This window comes from Pelophylax lessonae, assembly GCF_965119305.1.
Source record: "Pelophylax lessonae genome assembly, chromosome: 2".
In the NCBI taxonomy this organism is placed as follows: Eukaryota; Metazoa; Chordata; class Amphibia; order Anura; family Ranidae; genus Pelophylax; species Pelophylax lessonae.
Window position 1 is genome coordinate 586,561,560 of NC_138769.1, and position 19,729 is coordinate 586,581,288.

The window sequence follows — 19,729 nt, forward strand, 5'->3', positions numbered from 1 at the left end:
ACCAGCTTAGAGTTACAGAGGAGGTCTAAGGCTCAAATTATTGCTCTCGCTCTAACGATCGCGGCGATACCTCACATGTATGGTTTGAACACCGTTTACATATGTGGGCGGGACTTGCATATGCATTCGCTTCTGCGCGGGAGCTAACGGGGACAGGGCGCTTTAATTTTTATTTTTTTTTTCCTATTTATTTTATTTATTATTATTTTTTTATTTTTACACAGTTTTAAAAAAAAAAAAAAAATGTTTTGATCATTTTTATGCCTATTACAAGGAATGTAAACATCCCTTGTAATAGAAATAGGCATGACAGGTCCTCTTTATTGTGAGATCTAGGGTCAAAAAGACCTCACACCTCACAACTACACTAAAAAAGAAAAAAAAAATTTTGAAAAAGGAAAAAAAAAAAAAAGCGGCCCTTTAAACCGGTTGCTAGGCAAAGACTTTTGACGTAGCTCCGGTCCTCCAAGACCATAGAGTCGAGTGAGGGCCATCTTGCCCTCACTCGACTTCCTGTCTCGGAGGATCCGGGATCGGATAGTTTTCCCCGCTGCCGGCGGGTCCGGTAAGCTGGGAAAACGTCTGGGACGCGGCGGGAGGCACCTCTTCCCCTGCACCGTAAGGGTAATTCCACGGCGAATCCGCCACTGGGACCAACCTTATTTGAAAGCCGACCGCCTGCCGTTTTTAAAAAAATACCGGGGTTATGACAGCTATCTGCTGCCATAACCCCAGTATTTAGCTTTTAATGGCCGACGTATATAGTCGTTAGGCGGTCGGTAAGTGGTTGCGTGTATATAGCAAAAATTGCACCCCAAAATACATTGTATAAAGGAAAGTGTACAGGAATAGTCCGAGTCCATCTCCGATCCGCTACTATTAGCGATGTCAAATTCCGAATCGAATTCGGATATGGATTCGGATACTGATGAGAGCTCCCGGTGCTCTCATCAGTCATGGAGAGGACCTGAAGGGCTTCCTCGCTGCTGTACATCCTTTTTGACATGCTGGCTGTGATGGGCTGTGCGACGGTTGACTGCGGATGATCACTGATGGGTGGCAGGTGACGGTCACTGATGGGGTGACAGATGACGATGACTGATGGGTTGACAGGTGACGATGACTGATGGGGTGACAGGTGACAATGACTGATGGGGTGACAGGTGACAATGACTGATGGGTTGACAGGTGACGATGATTGATTGGGTGACAGATGACGATCACTGATGGGGTGACAGGTGACGATGATTGATGGGGTGACAGATGACTATGATTGATGGGGTGACAGATGACTATGATTGATGGGGTGACAGGTGACGGTGATTGATGGGGTGACAGGTGACGGTGATTGATGGGGTGACAGGTGACGGTGATTGATGGGGTGACAGGCGATGGTCACCGATGGGTGACAGGTAACGGGCGATGGTGCACGGCGGTACTGATGGCAGTCTCTGGTGACCGGTGAACTTTAGGCTATGTTCACATGTGAGCGTAGCGATCGCGGGCAGAATCACAGCGATTCTGCCCGCAATCCGGAAATCATTGCAAATCGCGGGGCGCCTGTGCGTTGCCCGTGATTTGCAATAGCACCCCAAACGCTGTGCGATGTTGCTGCGATTTCCGCCTGCCGAATCACGGTAACGTCGCACAAACAACGCATGACGCCCCAAAGAAGCTCTTGTACCTTCTTTGGGCATCATGCGTTGTTTGCGCGATGTTACCGCGATTCGGCAGGCGGAAATCGCGGCAACATCGCACAGCGTTTAGGGTGCTATTGCAAATTACGGGCAACGCACAGGCATCTTGCGATTTGCAATGATTTCCGGATCGCGGGCAGAATCGCGGTGATTCTGCCTGCGATCGCTACGCTCACATGTGAACGTAGCTTTATGGGTGGCAATTTCTGGGCACCGATGAGGTGACTGTTGAGTGACAGGTGCAATTGGGGGGGGCTGAGGACTGTGTGGGGACTTTTATTGCTGTGATTTTACTTTTACAGGTACACAGAGCAGTAACTCTCTGTTTCTGGCTCTGCTCTCCTCACGCTGGAAACTGTGTGAGGGGAGAAGAGCTAGTAACAGTGAGTTACTGCTCCGTGTTTACATTTTGTGATCGGCTGTGAATGGATTCACAGCCGATCACATAGTAAACAGCCACTGTCAGTGACTGTTTACTACTGCCGGTGACTAGCTGTGTTTCTAGGGAACGCAGAGCCACCGATATGACCGCGCTGCGCGCTCCCGATCGCATATTCGCGGTCTTCTTCCGGGATTTGCTATTGTGATCGGCTGTGTCATTGGAACATAGCCGATCACGTGGGAAACAGCCATGCCCATTGGCTGTTTCCCCCGACACCGGCAGTGCAGTGCGGCGCACACACGATTGCGCGCCTGCCCTGCTTGAATGGGCGGACGTCATATGACGTCCGCCCAGAACAATGGTCACACCGCTCTGCCGTCATTTGACGGCGGGCGGGCGGCAAGTGGTTAAACATCATATTGAGTGCTCATGCAGACATAGAGGCAGCACAAGCTCGGACAGGCTACGACACAGATTCAAGCATAAGCCACACAGGCTGAGATACAGGTTTAATCACAAGTCACACAAGCCCAGGCACAGACCCAATCACAAGCTGCACAGGCTCAGGCACAAGCAACCCTAGTGCAAGCAAAGGCAATGTAGGCCAAAGCAGAGCTGGAAGTCCTTCAGAATGAAAGGGAGGAAGATAAGTGTTTCGGAACAAGCTGCTACTGGAAGTGAGCTAGACATACTGTAGCTTTCTATGGGATCTAAGTTTGCAAGACATATATCTTAAGCTAGAACAGCAGATTCTCAGTTAATTCTGATGCCGCTAATGACACCAACATTCCTTTAGAGCATCAGCCTCCTGAAAATGCATATGCATGTGATAGACCTGTTGTTCTCTCTGCCCATCAAGCTGAAACTGTACTCAACATTAGATCATCTGATTTTCAAATTACAGATTTCCAGGTTTCAGCACTCAAGCCGAACCAGCACCATCTCATCAGGATAGTGACTTACCTCCTGACAACAACATCACTATAGAGTCGCATTTTTGCAATGATCTGCAAACCTGTTCCTGGTTTAAATGTCCTCGCTTCCCCATACTATTATAAGCCCCCGACACTAACATGTCAGGCTTTGCCAGATTTATGGTAAACCATCAACTCACATGCAATGGGCTTAAAGTTTGATAACCGGCCTGAGAACCACAGAAAATAAAAGTATAACAGTAAATATGCCATTATTGAATTGGGTAGATCACCTGGTGAAGATCCTCCTCTTCTCGGGCCCCTCTTTGCAGCTCCTGGCCCCTCCTTCCTAACAGCTTGCTATGGGGCACCCGAGCCGAGCTGCAACTCCGTCTGTCCATTAAGACATGGAGCTGCCGTTCTGCCCCGCCCCCTGTCTCTCCTGATTGGCTGACTGACTTTAATTGGACAGCCGCAGAAGCCAATGGCGCCACTGCTTTTTCTCAGCCAATCAGGAGGGAGAATCCTAGGGACGGGCGAGGGACTTGTGGACATCGCTGGATGGAGATCGGGTTCAGGTGAGTATTAGGGGGTGCTGGGGAGGCTGCTGCAAACAGAAGGTTTTTTATCTTAATGCATAGAATGCATTAGGATAAAAAGCCTTCTGCCTTTACAACTCCTTTAAGGAATGAGGGATCATATGCTTGATCTTGCTAAGGCTTATTCTCACCTACCAGCGCTCATCTATCTTGACTCCCCCCCACAGTGTGAATCCTATTGTTTCATACAGCACATGGGGGAAGTAGTCAGCTCTGGGTTCAAAGTACAAGAAATAGAACCAGGTTTCCTTTCCACTATTCTATTTCTGTGATTTCATCAGTAACATTGCAGAAACTAAAAATGATCCAAGCTTCATGTACAATGACCCTAGCTCACAGGGTACAAACTTTCCCAAGGACAAATATCCTCACAATAAATTCAAGAACTCTAGGGTACCTATGTCTGTGAAAAACACAAATATATTACTAAGGCCTCACGTAAACCCTGAAATACACAATATGTTATCAAATTCTGACAGAGATGACCACAATGAGGAAATAGAAAATCCCAATTGCAAATGTCCAATTTATTATAAACCATTTTTATTATTATTATTATTATAAACCCTCAAGAAATGCCCTTGGTTCTGCAACAAACCCCTGCAAGAATGCAAAGAGCTCTTAAGACAATTTGGGATTTCTGTTAGGTGTTATGCTTCTACAAACAAAAGAAGGCAGTCAAGATGTATGCTGTCGTAGAGGACCACAAGGCAGTCATTCACTTGCATCTTCAAAATTCCTCAATTTGTTTGGTATGAATGGAAATCTTGTCCTATACACTGCATACCTGAACTGGTTCAATGTAATCTTCAGGAAGATCAATTTATGATTTCATCATTGTGCCTTTAGAAGGAACTTATCAAGTGCAATCAAAAACCCAATGATAGAAACCAAATTCCTACACTAGAAGATGCACATTATCAACCTTGCCTAAGCCACTTTACTGGCTCTATTCTGCCACTTGACAATTATGCCAAAATCATGCTCCTGTTGGGAAGAGACATCTTGGAGTACACAAGGCACAACCGTGGTCGTAATAATGATCTTTATGTCCAAAGGACTGACCTAAGTTGGGTAAATATTGGAACCCACTGTTTATACAATGCTCAAACCATGGGCAAAGTATGTTCCAATAAAAGCATAAAGCCTGAATCTTTAGCAGTGCATCAGAATTTTCCCAACAATGACATCCTGCACAACAATACTGATGTTCACCAGTTCATTGACTGTGTAACTAGTGACTCTAAACCACTATCTACCTATACTATATGCTACAGAGTCACTCACAGAGGACAAGTGGCAACTTCAGGCTAGTCCTGCCATCAATGAAACTACAACTACACCCATCTCCAAAATCTGTACTCAGAGAATTACAGTGAGAGCTCCAAAGACTTTGATACAGTGTTCCTGCAATAGAGTCTTTACCCGAGGTGTAGATTCATCCATCAAAGCCAGAGCTTATATAGTTGACAGCTTGAAAATGACACCCAGCAATCTGCTAGCAAATAGAGATCTAAGACGCTCTTCAGTCGTCATGTAGGAACATCTCTTTTTTTTTTCAAGCTAGAGGCAGTCTTCTGGGCTTGTCAAAAGGTTCTTTTAACCAACAAAAGAGACTACACTGCTATCGTCCATAAAGAAACTTGCAGGCTTTGTTGCAATTTCAAGTCCAGGACATCAAAGACTTAATTGGACAACATTATCTTTTGTTTATTTTTTGGAAGTTGAGTAAGCTGACGTTTGCAATATGTGGCCTCTGACTGAAAGATGGGTTTCTAGTGATTGTAAAGGTAAACGTTTTTTCACCTTAATGCATAGTGTGCATTAAGGTAAAAACATATTTTAGCCTTCATGTACACACAGTCTACTTTGACCGGCAGTCAAAATGTTCCTATCCTAAACACTATTCTGCGTTCAGGAGAGGTTGGTTGAAGCTCCCCTAACCAAAGCAGCTCCTAAACGTTTGTAAAAGCCTATGTGTACTGTACAATAACACTAGGCTTTTATTGAGTTAAAGTAGAACTATAGGCAATAGTATTATTTTAATTTTAGATAGAGAAAGGGAGGGTTAACCCCTGTTTTTTTTTAACCATCTTTATCCCATTTTAAGATTTACCTTTTAGATTTCCCCTCTATTGTTTTTCTGGGGACAACCCAAAATGTTGGATTTTCTTTCACGTTTAAAGATAATGGTAAACAGAACAAATAAAGAGGGTGAATCTCCCTAACAGGGACACAGACAGCAGTAAACAATTGACAAGTGTTCTAATCCTTCTCCACTCTATCCAAAACTAAAAAAAAATAAAGTTTTGCTTTCGTTATAGTTTAAGTTTAGGAGCTTTGGCAAAAAAACGACAAAAGCTCCTAAACTCAAGTTTGGGAGCTGTGGTCTACATGAAGCCTTAATGGGAGTGCTCCCCCCCCCCCCCCCAGCCCTCCTAAATGCTGGTAAAGTGCCTGTGGCTGGCAGGCTGGTACAGGGCCTGTGGGTGGGTGGCTGGCTGGTACAGGGGCTTTGGACGTGGGTGGCTGGCTGGCACAGGGCTGCTGTGGGTGGATGTATGGCTGTGATACACTCCCGCGAGACTAGTCCCGACTCCAGGCGAGGCTGTCCAAGGCGAGGGAGGCAGCCTAAGAAGGCAGAATGACTTCACATAAATAATCTGCAATATCGGCCAGTTCCGAGGCCGATATAATCGGGGAAAGTGCATATCGGCCCCTGATATATCGGTCCTGATATAATCGGTCTATCCCTACTGTGTACCACCTGTGAGGTTTTCTGTTATTCCTATGTATTGCATTCATGTTACTAATATTCTGTTCTATGCTGACATTTAGTATTGCATTAATACTATAGCAACTTGTTTATGTAGCATTTGGTATGTTCCTTTTGTTTTCCCCTCCTGCTTAGTGCTGTACGGTACAGTTTTAGTTGGTTATTCTCTCCCTGTGTTTTTCTATGTTCCCTAAATTCGTTTCTAGTCTTCATAGCAGGCACTAGGTTAGGAGAATCATTGTCCTTTTTTACTTAAGGAAACTAAAAAAACATCCTTTGTAATGTACTCTGAGAAGTAAAATTGATGGATTGTACTTCTATTTCTATAGGAGACTTTAGCTGTCTGTGGAGGGTGCTGAATCAGCAGGTGACGATACTGTCTGGACAGATCGAGATCTATGGAGATATGCCAATGCATAAAACGACATTTGAAACAGAACAGAGAAAGTAATCCAGACTGATCATAGCAGAATAGGGAGATGTGGATGAATGCACCAGTAAATATGTGCTAAAGAACAATGTTTGGAATGATAAAGAGCCATCTAGCATACCTCCTACTAGCAATATTGCTCTGACTCTCAATACTGAAACCTCTAATCTGCTAATGCATGCACCACTTGAAATCCACCATGTAAACACAGGAAAAGATCATGCCTCTTACCATTAGCCACAGTTTAAACTACAGCCAACAGAAGCTCTACACTCTTCCAAAATCATTTTACCCTGGTATACCCCCCCTTTATGTAGCAGAAAAATATTAACCCATTGAGTGTAAAAGTTATTTTTTTAACCAAAGATGGAGAGATTAGTAGATCTGTCGAACTTAAGATTTATGATACGTTGTGAGTGCAGTAATATTGGTCTTTTGGGGTTCAACGACTGTCCAGAGGAATACAGAGCATTAAGATCAACCTTTAAAGCTGCAATTGCTGATCTCAAATTTACTGCTAAGGAAGAACATGAGTAGCTTTTTAGGTGGCTAGGGACCAACTCTGCAGATCTTGTTTAAAGACTGAGGACAATACATGTGGAATGCCATGATGTAGGTCTCCCTGCTGCATGATCAAGACTCGAGCATACCTATGATAGCTATGAAGCCATTGAAAGTGCTTTATTCAATAAACTATAAACCTTTCCAAAAAGAACTAACAAGGATCATTGCAAGCTTTAAGAACCAAGTGACCTCCTGATTTACCTACAAAGAACAAAGTCAGACAATCATCTGCCAGGACTAAGCTATTTGACAGTGTTCACAGTGTAAATCCAGTAAGGTCGAAACTGCCATACAGCCTGAAAGAGGACTGGGCAGCACAAGGTTTAAAATACAGAAGAGTTCCTTAATGTATCCTTCTCACTATGCTCATAATTTTTCCATCAATGATCAATGATCCAGCCTGGACAAGGAACAATGTACAGCGTCAGCTTGAATGAACTCAACTTGTCACCTTCATCATCATCAAGATATGACAGCTGTTAAACATAGATACATATCAGGATTGGAACAGTATCTGGTAAAAAGAAATACATTCTACCTGCCATAACCTCTTCTACTGACAAAACTGCTCCTGATGGCGAAGATAAGGACCTCAGTAGCCAGTGCCCCTTTCACAAGAAATTCTAAGCTGGTCATATATTCTACAATTTCTCATTCAATTTCCTTTAGATTTACCTTCAACTATGTAGCGCAAGGGCCTGCCTGATTGCATAAAAATGTAACCACTTGCCGACCGCCCACAGTATATTTACTGCGGCAGTCAGCCCCTCACAGGCAAAGCGACGTAGGACTACGTCGCTAGCCTGTGAGGCTCTAGGGAGCGAGCGTGAGCCGCTGGAGGCACGCTCCCGCTCGCTGACGGACCCCACCGCGCGTGTGAGCGGCGGACCCGATGTCACATGCGATCCCGAAACTGTCAATTTACTAAACCGTTTTGCGGTATTTACCACAAAATGCTGAAAACACTCAGTAAATGCCACATGAACAGACATTTAACTCAATTCACAGAAGGAAATAAATAATTAAATGCATGTGGTAATTAACCACTTAAGCCCCGAAGGATTTGGCTGCTCAAAGACCAGGGCCTATTTTGTGATTTGGCACTGCATGAATTTAGCGGACAATTGCACGGACGTGCGACGCTGGACCAAAATGAAATTGATGTCCTTTTTTCGCCACAAACAGAGCTTTCTTTTGCTGGTATTTGATCACCTATGCGATTTTTACTTTTTGCACTATAAACAAAAAAAGAGCGACAATTTTGAAAAAATAACAATATTTTTCACATTTTTTTATATGAAATTCCACCCCAAAAAAAAAAATGTAAAAATCAATTTTTTTTAACATTTTAGGCCAATTTGTTTTCTGCTTCATATTTTTGGTAAAAAAAAACAAATCGCAGTAAGCGTATTTTAATTGGTTTGCGCAAAAGTTATTGCGTTTACTGACTACGGCAAAGATTTATGTAATTTTTATTGTTTTTTAACTAGTAATGGCGGCGATCTGCAATTTTTTTTTTGCGGGACTGCGACATTGCGGAGGACAGATCGGACCCTTGACTGACATTTTTGACAATTTTGGGGGTACCAGTGACATTACTACAGTAATCAGTGCTATACATATGCACTGTTACTGTAAAAATGACACTGGCAGGGAAGGGGTTAACTTTATTGGTGATCAGTGATTTAAATGTATCCCTAGGGGCATGATTCTAACTGTGGGGGGGGGCGGGGCTTGTGATGTAACCGCAGAGACATATGATCCTACATAGCAGGATCGTGTAGTCTCTGCAGTTGCATCAGGGAGAATGACAGATGGCTGTGTTTACATCAGCCGTCTGCCTTTCTCCCTCTCCAGCGGGAGATCACGAGTGACCGGCGGACATCGGAGCCGCCGGTCACTCGCGCGGGGATGTCGGGAAATGAGCAGGGACGGGAGTGTGCCACCGTTGCTGCGCGCTCGCCCCCAGAGGCTCATGGGTGAGTGACGTACAAGTACGTCACTTTGCCCAAGAGGGGCTGACCGCCGCAGTATATAGTCGTGTGGCGGTGGGCAAGTGGTTAAAGCGGAGTTCCACCCAAAAATTTAACTTCCGCTTTAAGCACTCCTCATCCCCTTACATGCTATATTTGGAAAGTCATTTTTTTGGGGGGGAGCGGATACCTAGTTTTGACAGGTACCCAACTCCCACTTATGCTCGGGCCGCCTTGACATGTCAAAGGTCCCAGGAGATTGCCCGGCCACTGAGGAGGCACAGCGAGACATGCGCATGTACATTGCGCACCCGGCTGTGAAGCCGCAAGCTGTCACAACTGGGTGCCCACACTTGTGAGGGCAGCACTAGGGAGAGGCGAGAGAGAGAGGAGCGAGGCTTCGGGGTCGCATCGCTGGATCGTGGGACAGGTGAGTGTGTGTTTATTAAAAGTCAGCAGCTATACTTTCTGTACCTGCTGACTTTTAATACACTTAAAAATGAGTGGAACTCCACTTAAGGTAGTGGTCTAGGCATGCATATTTAGGGAATAGATATGATTTTACCAGTGCCTGTCATGGGGTCAATTCACTAAACTTTACAGCATGCAAAAAGGGTATCATATTAATCCTTTGCATAAATCATCGCAAGCGGTAAATAACGATTATGCAGAATTTACCACAAAACAAGAATTGTGCTGGTAAATATTGCATAAAAAGCTCCTAAGTACAATTCACAAACAGACTAGAGAGTAAAAAAGCATGCAATATTTACCACCAGGGTTTAGCTGGTGGTATTTGTCAAAAAATAGCTAACAAATAGCTGGTTGCTAAGGAGCAGGCCACAGCATGGTCAACAACGAACGACGGGGATTCCCCGCTGACAGCTGATTGTAAAAAAAACATAAAAAGTATAAAATAAAAAAAATTAAAAATAAGTTCACAGTTCATATTAGGCTCTTTGGGTCTGGTTTGGATTTTAAGGGGAACCCCATGCCAAAGTTTAAAGGTAAGGAGGGGGGACAAGCGAGTGCCCCCTCCCCCTCCTGAACCAAATCACGCCACTCAACATGGAGGGCTGGGTGCTGGACTCTGCCCCCCACCCCAAAGCACCTTGTCCCCATGTTAATGGGGACAAGGGTCTCATCCCCACAACCCTGGCCAGTGGTTGTGGGGGTTTGTGGGCAGGGGGCTTATTAGAAAAACCTTAAAAACCATTTAAATCCAAAAAAGTGTATACACTCAAAATTTATCATCATTCTAACATTACACTTTCATAAAGTTAAACATAAAAATAAAACAAAATAAATGTCCATCCGCAATCTTTAATGTGATCTTCAACACTTCTTTACAGTGCATAATCATTCCTCCTATGCACTTTTCTTGCATGCGCCCTCCACTAGTTGTACTCTCACCTTATTCTTTTGGTTAAAAATGGCTTGCGTTCCTTTAAATGGGCCCTTTGTGTTTCTGCTCTTTCTCCATTTTTTTCACCATAAGAGGTATTTGGTCACTTTAAAAGGTAACCCTCTCACTCCACATTAACCTCTCTATTTGTTCGCTCCACCAGGATATTTATAGGCCTGCCACAAACTAGAAAAGCAACATAGTGCTTATATCATTTAAAACCATTTATTCATGCTCACTTTCCATCAATACACTCACATTTTTAATGTGCAACAGTGCACCACTTTGCATAAAGCCTCACAGTGAAAAAGCTTTATGTACCACAAGCATTATGTACCGCACTTCCAGGTTTCATACAGCATAATGACGTCATCCAAAAGCTCTGCCCTGACACGTTTCATCACCGAACCTCCTGATTATTCAGGGGATTCAGAACATTTACACTATTGTTTCCTCACACAGAACTAAAACTTTTCAGTAGTGAATGGAAGGCAAGAACCCCTTTGGGATTTTAAAGCCAAATAGGTACTAATATTTCCACTACTCTATCTAAAATTTTGGGACAACTCAATGTTAAACAATAAGTCAATAAAGAATGTGTCTATGGCCACAAGCTAAACACAGTCCCTTAATACTAATGTACCCTACTACTATACTTAGGCCCAGGGCTGGCCAAACACTTTGTGCTGCGTGAGTCCAAGAATGAATCACCAAAAAAAAATAAAAAATCACGCCCACCAAAAGGCCCCACATCCATTATTTTATATAAATATAAAATGTAGAAAATATTATATACACTGTTATCTTCTTCCATACCCCACTACCTGACCGGTCCACCAAAACACCCTCAGTCCTCCTGTGACTACAGTGTCTGCCGCGCTCACCGCCCTAGAAGATCCAGCCTGCCCTGCGTAAGATGGAGTGCGCTGATGTCTGGCGTCATTGCGCACACTGCGATCATGCAAGGAATGTTCTCATGAGGAGACACTCCGCCTCCTCATACTCATCAGTTTGCACTACAGGAGGCAGTATGAGATGGGGAAATGCCGCCCATAACGCACGGCAAACTGACGACACAAAAACCTGGGCGTCAATTTGCTGCCCCTCTCAAAGTTGCGCCTGGGTCCCATGGTAGGGCCGGCCCTGCTTAGGCCCAATATTATATATATATATATATATATATATATATATATATATATATATATATATACACACATACACACACACACACCTTGGAATCACATTTTATTAAGCCAGACTTGGCGGTTAATATGGTGTTATTCAAGTTACAAAATGGCATGAATTATCACTTTAAAGAAAACTATTTCACAGATACAATACAAATGTTTGAATCTCTTTACTACACTGATTATAAGGGTTTATTCTTTGTTTTAACCAAGAGACTGGAAAATGATATTATTCCAATCTGCAAACTGTGCATCTCTGTTTCCTGTAAGGTTTAAAGGAAAAGTCAGCAAAGCAGAAAGCAAAATCAATAACATTTTTGCTGACATAATAACACGTGCATAAGAAAGACTTCAGCATGTCCCTAATGTACACATCTGAAATGCATTGCCCTAAAATCTCTGCTCGAATGCAAGCTTTCCTTCAAAACAGAATCCCGATGGGATAACAATACTGATCATCCTCATCCCAAGAAATGACCAAAAAGATAAATGTAAGAAATGCACCTACAGTAAGCTTTTTCATAGTAGGTACACACGGGCCAAATGACGGCCTAAATCGACCGATTCAATATAAACTGGCTGATATTCTGCCCATATGTATGGCAGCCAGTTTGACGAAACTGGAATTCTGGTGGAGGGTGGGGCGCTCTGGTGGAGGGTGCTCTAGTGAGCAGCGGCAAAGTGGTTAAGTTACATGAAGCTTAAGAGTGATGTGCAAGCAACACTATTACACACAGTATTTATCCAGAAATCAGTGGAACTATCCCCTCACTTTGGAAAACTCGTCTCTTACATTGTGCTTTGTCCCGGGTACAGAGACGTTACTTTGATGGGAAACAAACTGCAAATCTCAGAGGGGTCTTAGAGAAAACCCCCTCCAATAAGGCCTCATGCACACCGGAAGTTATAAAAATGCCAATAGCTATAGAAAGCTGTAGCTGTAGTATGAGTTTTGCAGCGTTTTTGCAGTATCGTTTTTTAGCGTTTGCTTTTTGTAGCAAAATTAAACTTCCACAAAAGCTTACGGCTCAAAAATGCTCATAAACACCAAATAGCCGCATTTTTCAGCGTTTTTTTAGCATTTTTCTGAGTTTTTCAGAGTTTGAGCATTTTTACAGCTGAAAAACTCCTCTTCAAACCCACTAGTTCTCGGGGGGAGGTTTCCAGCCAGAAAACACCCCTGCCAAAAAACCCTGATAAAAGCCTATATGTGCATTAACACATAGGATAACATGCTGGAGAGTTTATTGGCTGCAGAAAAAATTGCCTGGAGGCAAAATCAGCAGCTGTACAAACGTCCAGTGTGCATGAGACCTAAGGGGGCTTCTAGGGGCATCTGGCATTTTTTCCTGCCTCTAAATGCTCCTCCATGTTAGTCTATGTGTCCATGTACACATAGGCTTTTAGCAACATTTAGTGGCAGGAGTGGAGGCTTTTAGGTCTCTTGCACACTGGACGCCCTTACAGCTGCTGATTTTGGCGTCAGATGTTTTTTTTCTGCAGCCAATAAACTCCCCAGCATGCTATCCCATGTGCCCATGCACACATAGGCTGTTATCAGCAGTTTTTGGCAGGGCCATTTTCTGGCTGGAAAAAAAAAAAAAAACGAGAACTAGTGGGTTTGAAGAGGAGCTTTTCAGCTGTAAAAAACGCTCTAACTCTAAAAACAGCTAAAAAATACAGCAATTGTTTATGAGCCAATGGCATCAAGCTTTTGTTCTGTAAAACTCATTCTATAGCTACAGCTTTCTACAACTCACACTACTTGTGTTTTTATAACGTCCAGTGTGCATGAGGTATTAGAGGCAGGAAAAAAAAACCCCACTGACAATGCGCCCGGGAGCAGCCAAGTTTGAGGAGAAAAAATGCTTGACGCTACTAAAAGCTCCTAAAAGTAGCTAAACGCTAGTGATTGAGCATTAATTCATTTCAGTGGCCAGAATAAATAATTAAAATAAATAATAATTCTGGTTGATGAAATTAATTAACACCTAAGAGCCTGATGCCTGTAAAAGCTCCTAAAAGCTTGTAAAAGCTTTAGACACTTTTTCAAGCATCGGGCAATTTTTCTGCATAAATGCTGCTGGCTTCTAGGAGAGGTTAAGTCAGAAGGTTTTTTAGCTTAATGCATTCTACGCATTTAGATAAAAAGCCTTTTGTGTGCAGCAACCCCCCTAATACTTACCTGAGGTCCATCTAGATCCAGCTATGTTGCAGGAGTGTGTCAGCTGCCTGGGACTCCCCTCCTCATTGGCTGAGACAGCAGTGTGGCCCCATTGGTCCACACTGCTGTCAATAAAGTCAGTCAGCCAATGTGGATCAAAAGGGGTGGGACCAGGCCGTGTCTCTGTGTCTGAATGGACACAGGGAGCTGTGGCTCGGCTTGGGTGCCCCATAGCAAGCTGCTTGCTGTGGGGGCACTCAACAGGAGGGAGGGGCCAGGAGCACCAAAAAGGGACCCGAGAAGAGGAGGATCTGGGCTGCTCTGTGCAAAACCAACTGCACAGAGGAGGTAAGTATATGTTTGTTATTTTTAACTAAAAAAAATGAGACTTTAGTATCACTTTAAATAAACATCCTGTGCGCATGAAGCACTTAGTTATAAATGCATCTGCACTTACTTTTCTCTTAGTCCCCCTGCAAAGTCACACAAATACCAGTTGATCCTGCCAGTGAAGTTCACCTAATTCAGCTTCCTTTGCTTGTGTGACAATGATGCGGCACTGCTCCTAAATTTAGAGCAGTGTTACCACACTGATTTAGACTTTACCCGCTTGCACTACAGTGGAATGAACAAAAATGTTGCAGAGGGCATGGCTGTTTGTGTGGATACTGCTGATTCACAGGACTGTAATTTATCAATCAGTACCTAGTTGTTTTATATCAATCAGTACCTAGCTACCACTAGCCCTTCCCACTGGTTTATGGATTGACACTGCCTCTGTTACTGAAACCCTCCTACTGTGAGCTGCGGTGTGTGCAAGGGGAAATATATGACACAAATGGAGGATTTGTCTCAGTCTGGAAAGAGGTAAAGGAATAATTTTGTTTAATTGAAAATGCTTGTGCAATACATAACTGGATTTGGGACTTGTTCAGACTGTCATATAGGAGACTTTAGTTCTTTAGTACTTTAACCATTCTATACTCTATGCAAAACAAGGTTTTGACAACTCACTGCTGAGAGGGGGGCAAGCTGAACAAAAGAAAAAAAAAAGTGAAAGCAAGACTGAGACGCTTTAGCTGCAAACTTTTACAATTACTCCACAGTGAATGCAGCTATGGAGGGCAGTGATGGCTTGTTTTAAAGCCCAGTTGAACCATTATATTTTAATAATGGGATGCAATCAGGCTGGCTGAAAAGTAGAAAATCTGTATTCTTTTTTCGTTTTACCAAACTTCCCTGTGTAAGCAGCATGCTGAAGATCCAGTCGACTGCTCTCACACAGATTGCAACAGTGTGGATCTCCACTAGTCCAACACACCCCTTCACTGTGCTTCAAACAACAACGCTGTCCAGGATGCATAAATATTGTTGATTGGGCACTGCAGTTGTTACATTGCTCCCTTTATGTCAGACCACTGTGCTCAGTGTGGGAATGATGGTCTGAATCACCAAAACTCTTGTCAGCAACGTTTAATCACCAAAACTCTGTCAGCAACGTTACAGCAACCTTAAATACAGCGCTAAAGCGCTTTGACGAAAAAAAAAAGAAAAGAAAAAACATTCTTTTAAATCAGCCTAATTGCATTCCACTATTAAAATAGAAAGCTTAACGCTTAAAACTGTAAAGTCTCATTTTTTTTCCTATAAAAATAAAAAACATGTTATACTTAACTGCTCTGTTGCAGTGGATTTGCACAGAGCAGCCCAGATCTTCCTCTTCTCGGTTCCCTCTTCTGTTATCCTGGCTTCGGCCCCTCCCTCCTGTGCAGTGCCCCCACAGCAAACAGCTTGATATGGGGGCACCCGAGTCAAAGCTCCCTGTGTCCATTCAGAAATGGAGCCCTGACCCGGCCCAGCCCCTTCTCTCCTGATTGGCTAACTGACTTATTGACAGCAGTGGTAGCCAGTGGCTAAATGTCTTAGCCAATCAGAAGGGTGAATCTCGGACAGCTGAAACACTCATCAACATCACTGGACAGAGAGGGACCTCTGGTAAATGTTAGGGGGGCTGAGGGGGGCTTCTGCACACAGAAGGTTTTTAATCTTAATGCATAGAATGCATTAAGATAAAAAAACCTTCTGACTTTACAACTCCTTTAAACGGGCTTGAAGTGTTATTTACTGCTTGGTAACAATATGTAAGTAGTCCTGCCACAGTTCTATTTATTTTAATCCCAAAACGTAATCCCTACCTCCACTTCAGGAGAAAGTTAATATACAAAGTTGATAAATTATATGTTATCAATGATAAATAATGATAAACACTAGAACAGTAATACCTGAAGCAAAATGTCTATGGATAAGAGTTTAGATGCTGGAGATGTAAAGAGGCATTCCTCAAAAGAAGTCATTAGTAGAAACAGATTGCTTATTTGAACTCTGTAATATTTAATAAAATAAAAATATTTTAAATGGACACTTTTATTCTTTTAAACTGTCAACGATCCATTATAAACAATATAAAAGTGTTAGTTTTTTAGGTTTTATTTTCATGATGCTTCAGTTGTGTTGTTAGTAAATAGTCAACAGACCTAAAACTATCCAATTAGATAGACCAAGCCAGGGTTTTCTTTCTCAGAGAATAGGTGCAGGTATTCACCCTCCCTGATCAACTCTCCACCCCCAACCCCGCCGCTCCATTTGGGAGAGAAGTAAGGTGGTGCCAAATCTGCACATTTCTCAACGCACAAGAGTCCCGCACTCAGGAGCGCATGTCACACAGGGCACAGGAGAGTGTACTGTATGGTGCTGGGGTGTGTGTATCACACTGAAACAAATCAGCACAAGAGACAGTACTAACATATTCCCCCCCTAATATACCCATCAACTACTCACCTCTGCACCCCCCATCCACAGTACACCTTTTCTTCCCTACTCGCAGCAGTTCACCTCTTCTTCCCCCCCGACCGCAGCTCACCTCTTCTTCCCCCCGCCCACAGCTCACTTCTGTACCCCTGCCCCAAGATAACCTCTTCTTCCCCCTATCCACAGCTTACCTCTTCATCCCCCCCGCCCACAGCTTACCTCTGTACCCCTGCGCAGAGCTCCCTTTTTTCTTTCCCCTGTCCACAGCTCACTGCTTCTTACCCCCCTTTCTTCTTTTCCAACACAGGGCAGTCCCCACCTATCAGATCTAGGTCGAAAGTATTGAGACACCTGCCTTTACACGCAAAAGTAAAATGCGGGGTGGGAAAAAACCCAAGGCTAAACATAAGAAAATAAATAAACACCCCTCAAGAGGGAACAGCCCCTCTTAAACAGTAGCCTGCCAAACTTTGCAGCCAAAAGAAGCCTCTGCACATGCCAAAGTATTTAACTTATAGAATTTTGTGAAGGTAAGCACAGACGACCAAGTGGTCGCTGTGCAAACTTGCGAAATTGATGCCTGTGGACAGAAGGCCCAAAAAGCACTCAGCACCTGAGTAGAATGAGCCGTGACAGGGAAAGGTGGAACCTGACCTTTAATGGAATAGGTCTGAGTCACCGTCTGTCTGATCCATCTGGAGATGGTAGCCGAAGAAGCGGCCTGCCCTTTTCTCGGTCCGTCCATAACCACAAAAAGCGAGTCTGACCTCTGAAAAGACTCAGTAGATGCCAGATACACCCGAATTGCATGAACCACATCCAAGGTATGCAAAGCATATTCCTTTGGATGAGCCGACTTGGGACACAAGGAAGGCAACACAATGTCCTCATTCAAATGGAAGTCAGAGACAACTTTGGGCAGGAAATGATGGACAGGGACGAAGAACCTCTTTATCCCTATGGACCACTAAATAGGCACTGCGTCAGGATAATGCCGCCAATTCCTATACCCTGCGTGCCGAGGTAATCGCCACCAAGAATGTCACCTTCTGGGATGACGTAGGCAAGGGAATCTCCCAAATTTTCTCAAATGGAGGTTTCTCGAGAACCAAAAGTCCTAGATTTAAATCCCATGGTGGCAAAAGAGATTGTACAGGTGGAGCCACATGTCGAACCCCCTAAAGGAAGGTACGAACTAAAGATTATGTGGCTAGAGGTCGCTGAAAGAAGATTGCCAGGCCAGACACCTGGTCCTTGATGGTACTCAAGGCCAACTTCTGATCAATGCCCTGTTGAAGAAAGGTTAAGATCCGAGCCACAGAAAATGATTGAGGATGAGCGCCAACCGACTCATACCAAGAAATGTACGCTTTCCACATACAAAGGTATATCTTGCTGGAAGGCGACTTTCTCGCCTTCACCATACTAGGGATCACTGATCCAGACAGACCTCTATCCCTCAGTACCTGGTATTTAATAGCTAAGCCATTAAAATCAGCGACTAAAGCAGGATGGTAGATCAGCCCTTGGGACAACAGGTCTTCTCTGAGATGAAGCCCCCAAGGAACGTTTTATGGCCACCAGACTGATTTGAAGATCCTCGCCCTTGATTCCTTACTGGAATTGCGAAAGAAGCCTGAGCCAAGGATGATACTGGCCTTACCGTGGCCCTTGGATGCCTGCGGCATGAGGAACCAGTGATCTTGCCACGAACCTCGGAATCCTCCTGTGGAGCCGAACCTGCTAAAGGAGCTGCATGTAGGACTGTAGGATACCACCAGACTCAGAACCTGTATGCAAAATGAGAGAGAGAACTATCTGAGTGACAGCAACCGGTGAGTCACGGCCTGTGGTTCCTGAATTTTGTCCAGAGGAAGGACCACCCTGGTCAGAATTAGAACCAGACCTAGGTAAATCAATTCCCTGCACAGGGATTGGGGGGACCTTAGGTAGTTCAGACATCACCTAAACCTTTGCAGGAATTAAATCTGCACAAGGAGACTCGGGACCTAAAAAACCTGAAAAGGACAAACTTTGTCACCCCTTTCTGGGTACCCCCAAAAGAATGATTTTGTGGATCCCCTTGACGCTCATGAAGGAGGTCCATGAGGCTGGAAACCAGCAAAGGTGTCCCCCCACCCCAATAATGGGTGAGGGCAGACCTTCATGCTGAAGGGGTCTTGTCTGCGGGTCCCGAGAAACTAGCTCTAGGCTCAAAAGACCAAGGATGCTTGGATTTGAAAGATCTATTTCCCTTTTTCTCCATCCCAGAGGAACAAAATAATTTTCTATGTGCTGAGAAGGAGGGCCCCCATGTGCGATGAGGCTCCTTCTCTTTCCTAGACTATGGCAGGAAGGTACTCTTCCCCCCCTGTGATACCCTCAATGATGTCGTCCAGGGTAGCCCCAAACAGACGATCGCCTTGAATGGGCAGATCAATGAGAGCGTTCTTAGAGGCTTGGTCTGCAGACCAATTCTTAAGTCACAGCACTCACCTAATCACCACCACTGAAACAGAAAGTTTGGACAGCACAGGAGCTGTATTCAAAGCTGCATCACAAATAAACTGCAGATCATGGACCAACTGGTCCGCTAAATCAACAAAAGCAGCGGGAACCTGCTCACCCTTCAGGCCCTGGCGCAAAAGCTTGGCCCATTCAGTTAGGGTCTGAGACACCAGGGCTGGGGCAAAAACTGGCAGCAATGTCGAACCAGCCATAGTAAACATGTTGCGTGCCACAGCCTCCGCTTTCCTGTGAGCCAGGTCCTTAAAGGGCAGGGATTCCTCTACTGGGATCATGGTAGCTTTTTTCAACCTGGAAACAGGAG

General features: G+C 44.1%; 1 protein-coding gene across 1 annotated transcript in view; it reads right to left on the reverse strand.

Annotated features, from left to right (window-relative positions):
* The window catches only part of SCN8A (sodium voltage-gated channel alpha subunit 8), a 328,265-nt gene that overhangs the window by 172,778 nt on the left and 135,758 nt on the right, over positions 1-19,729 (reverse strand). The window lies entirely within an intron of this gene.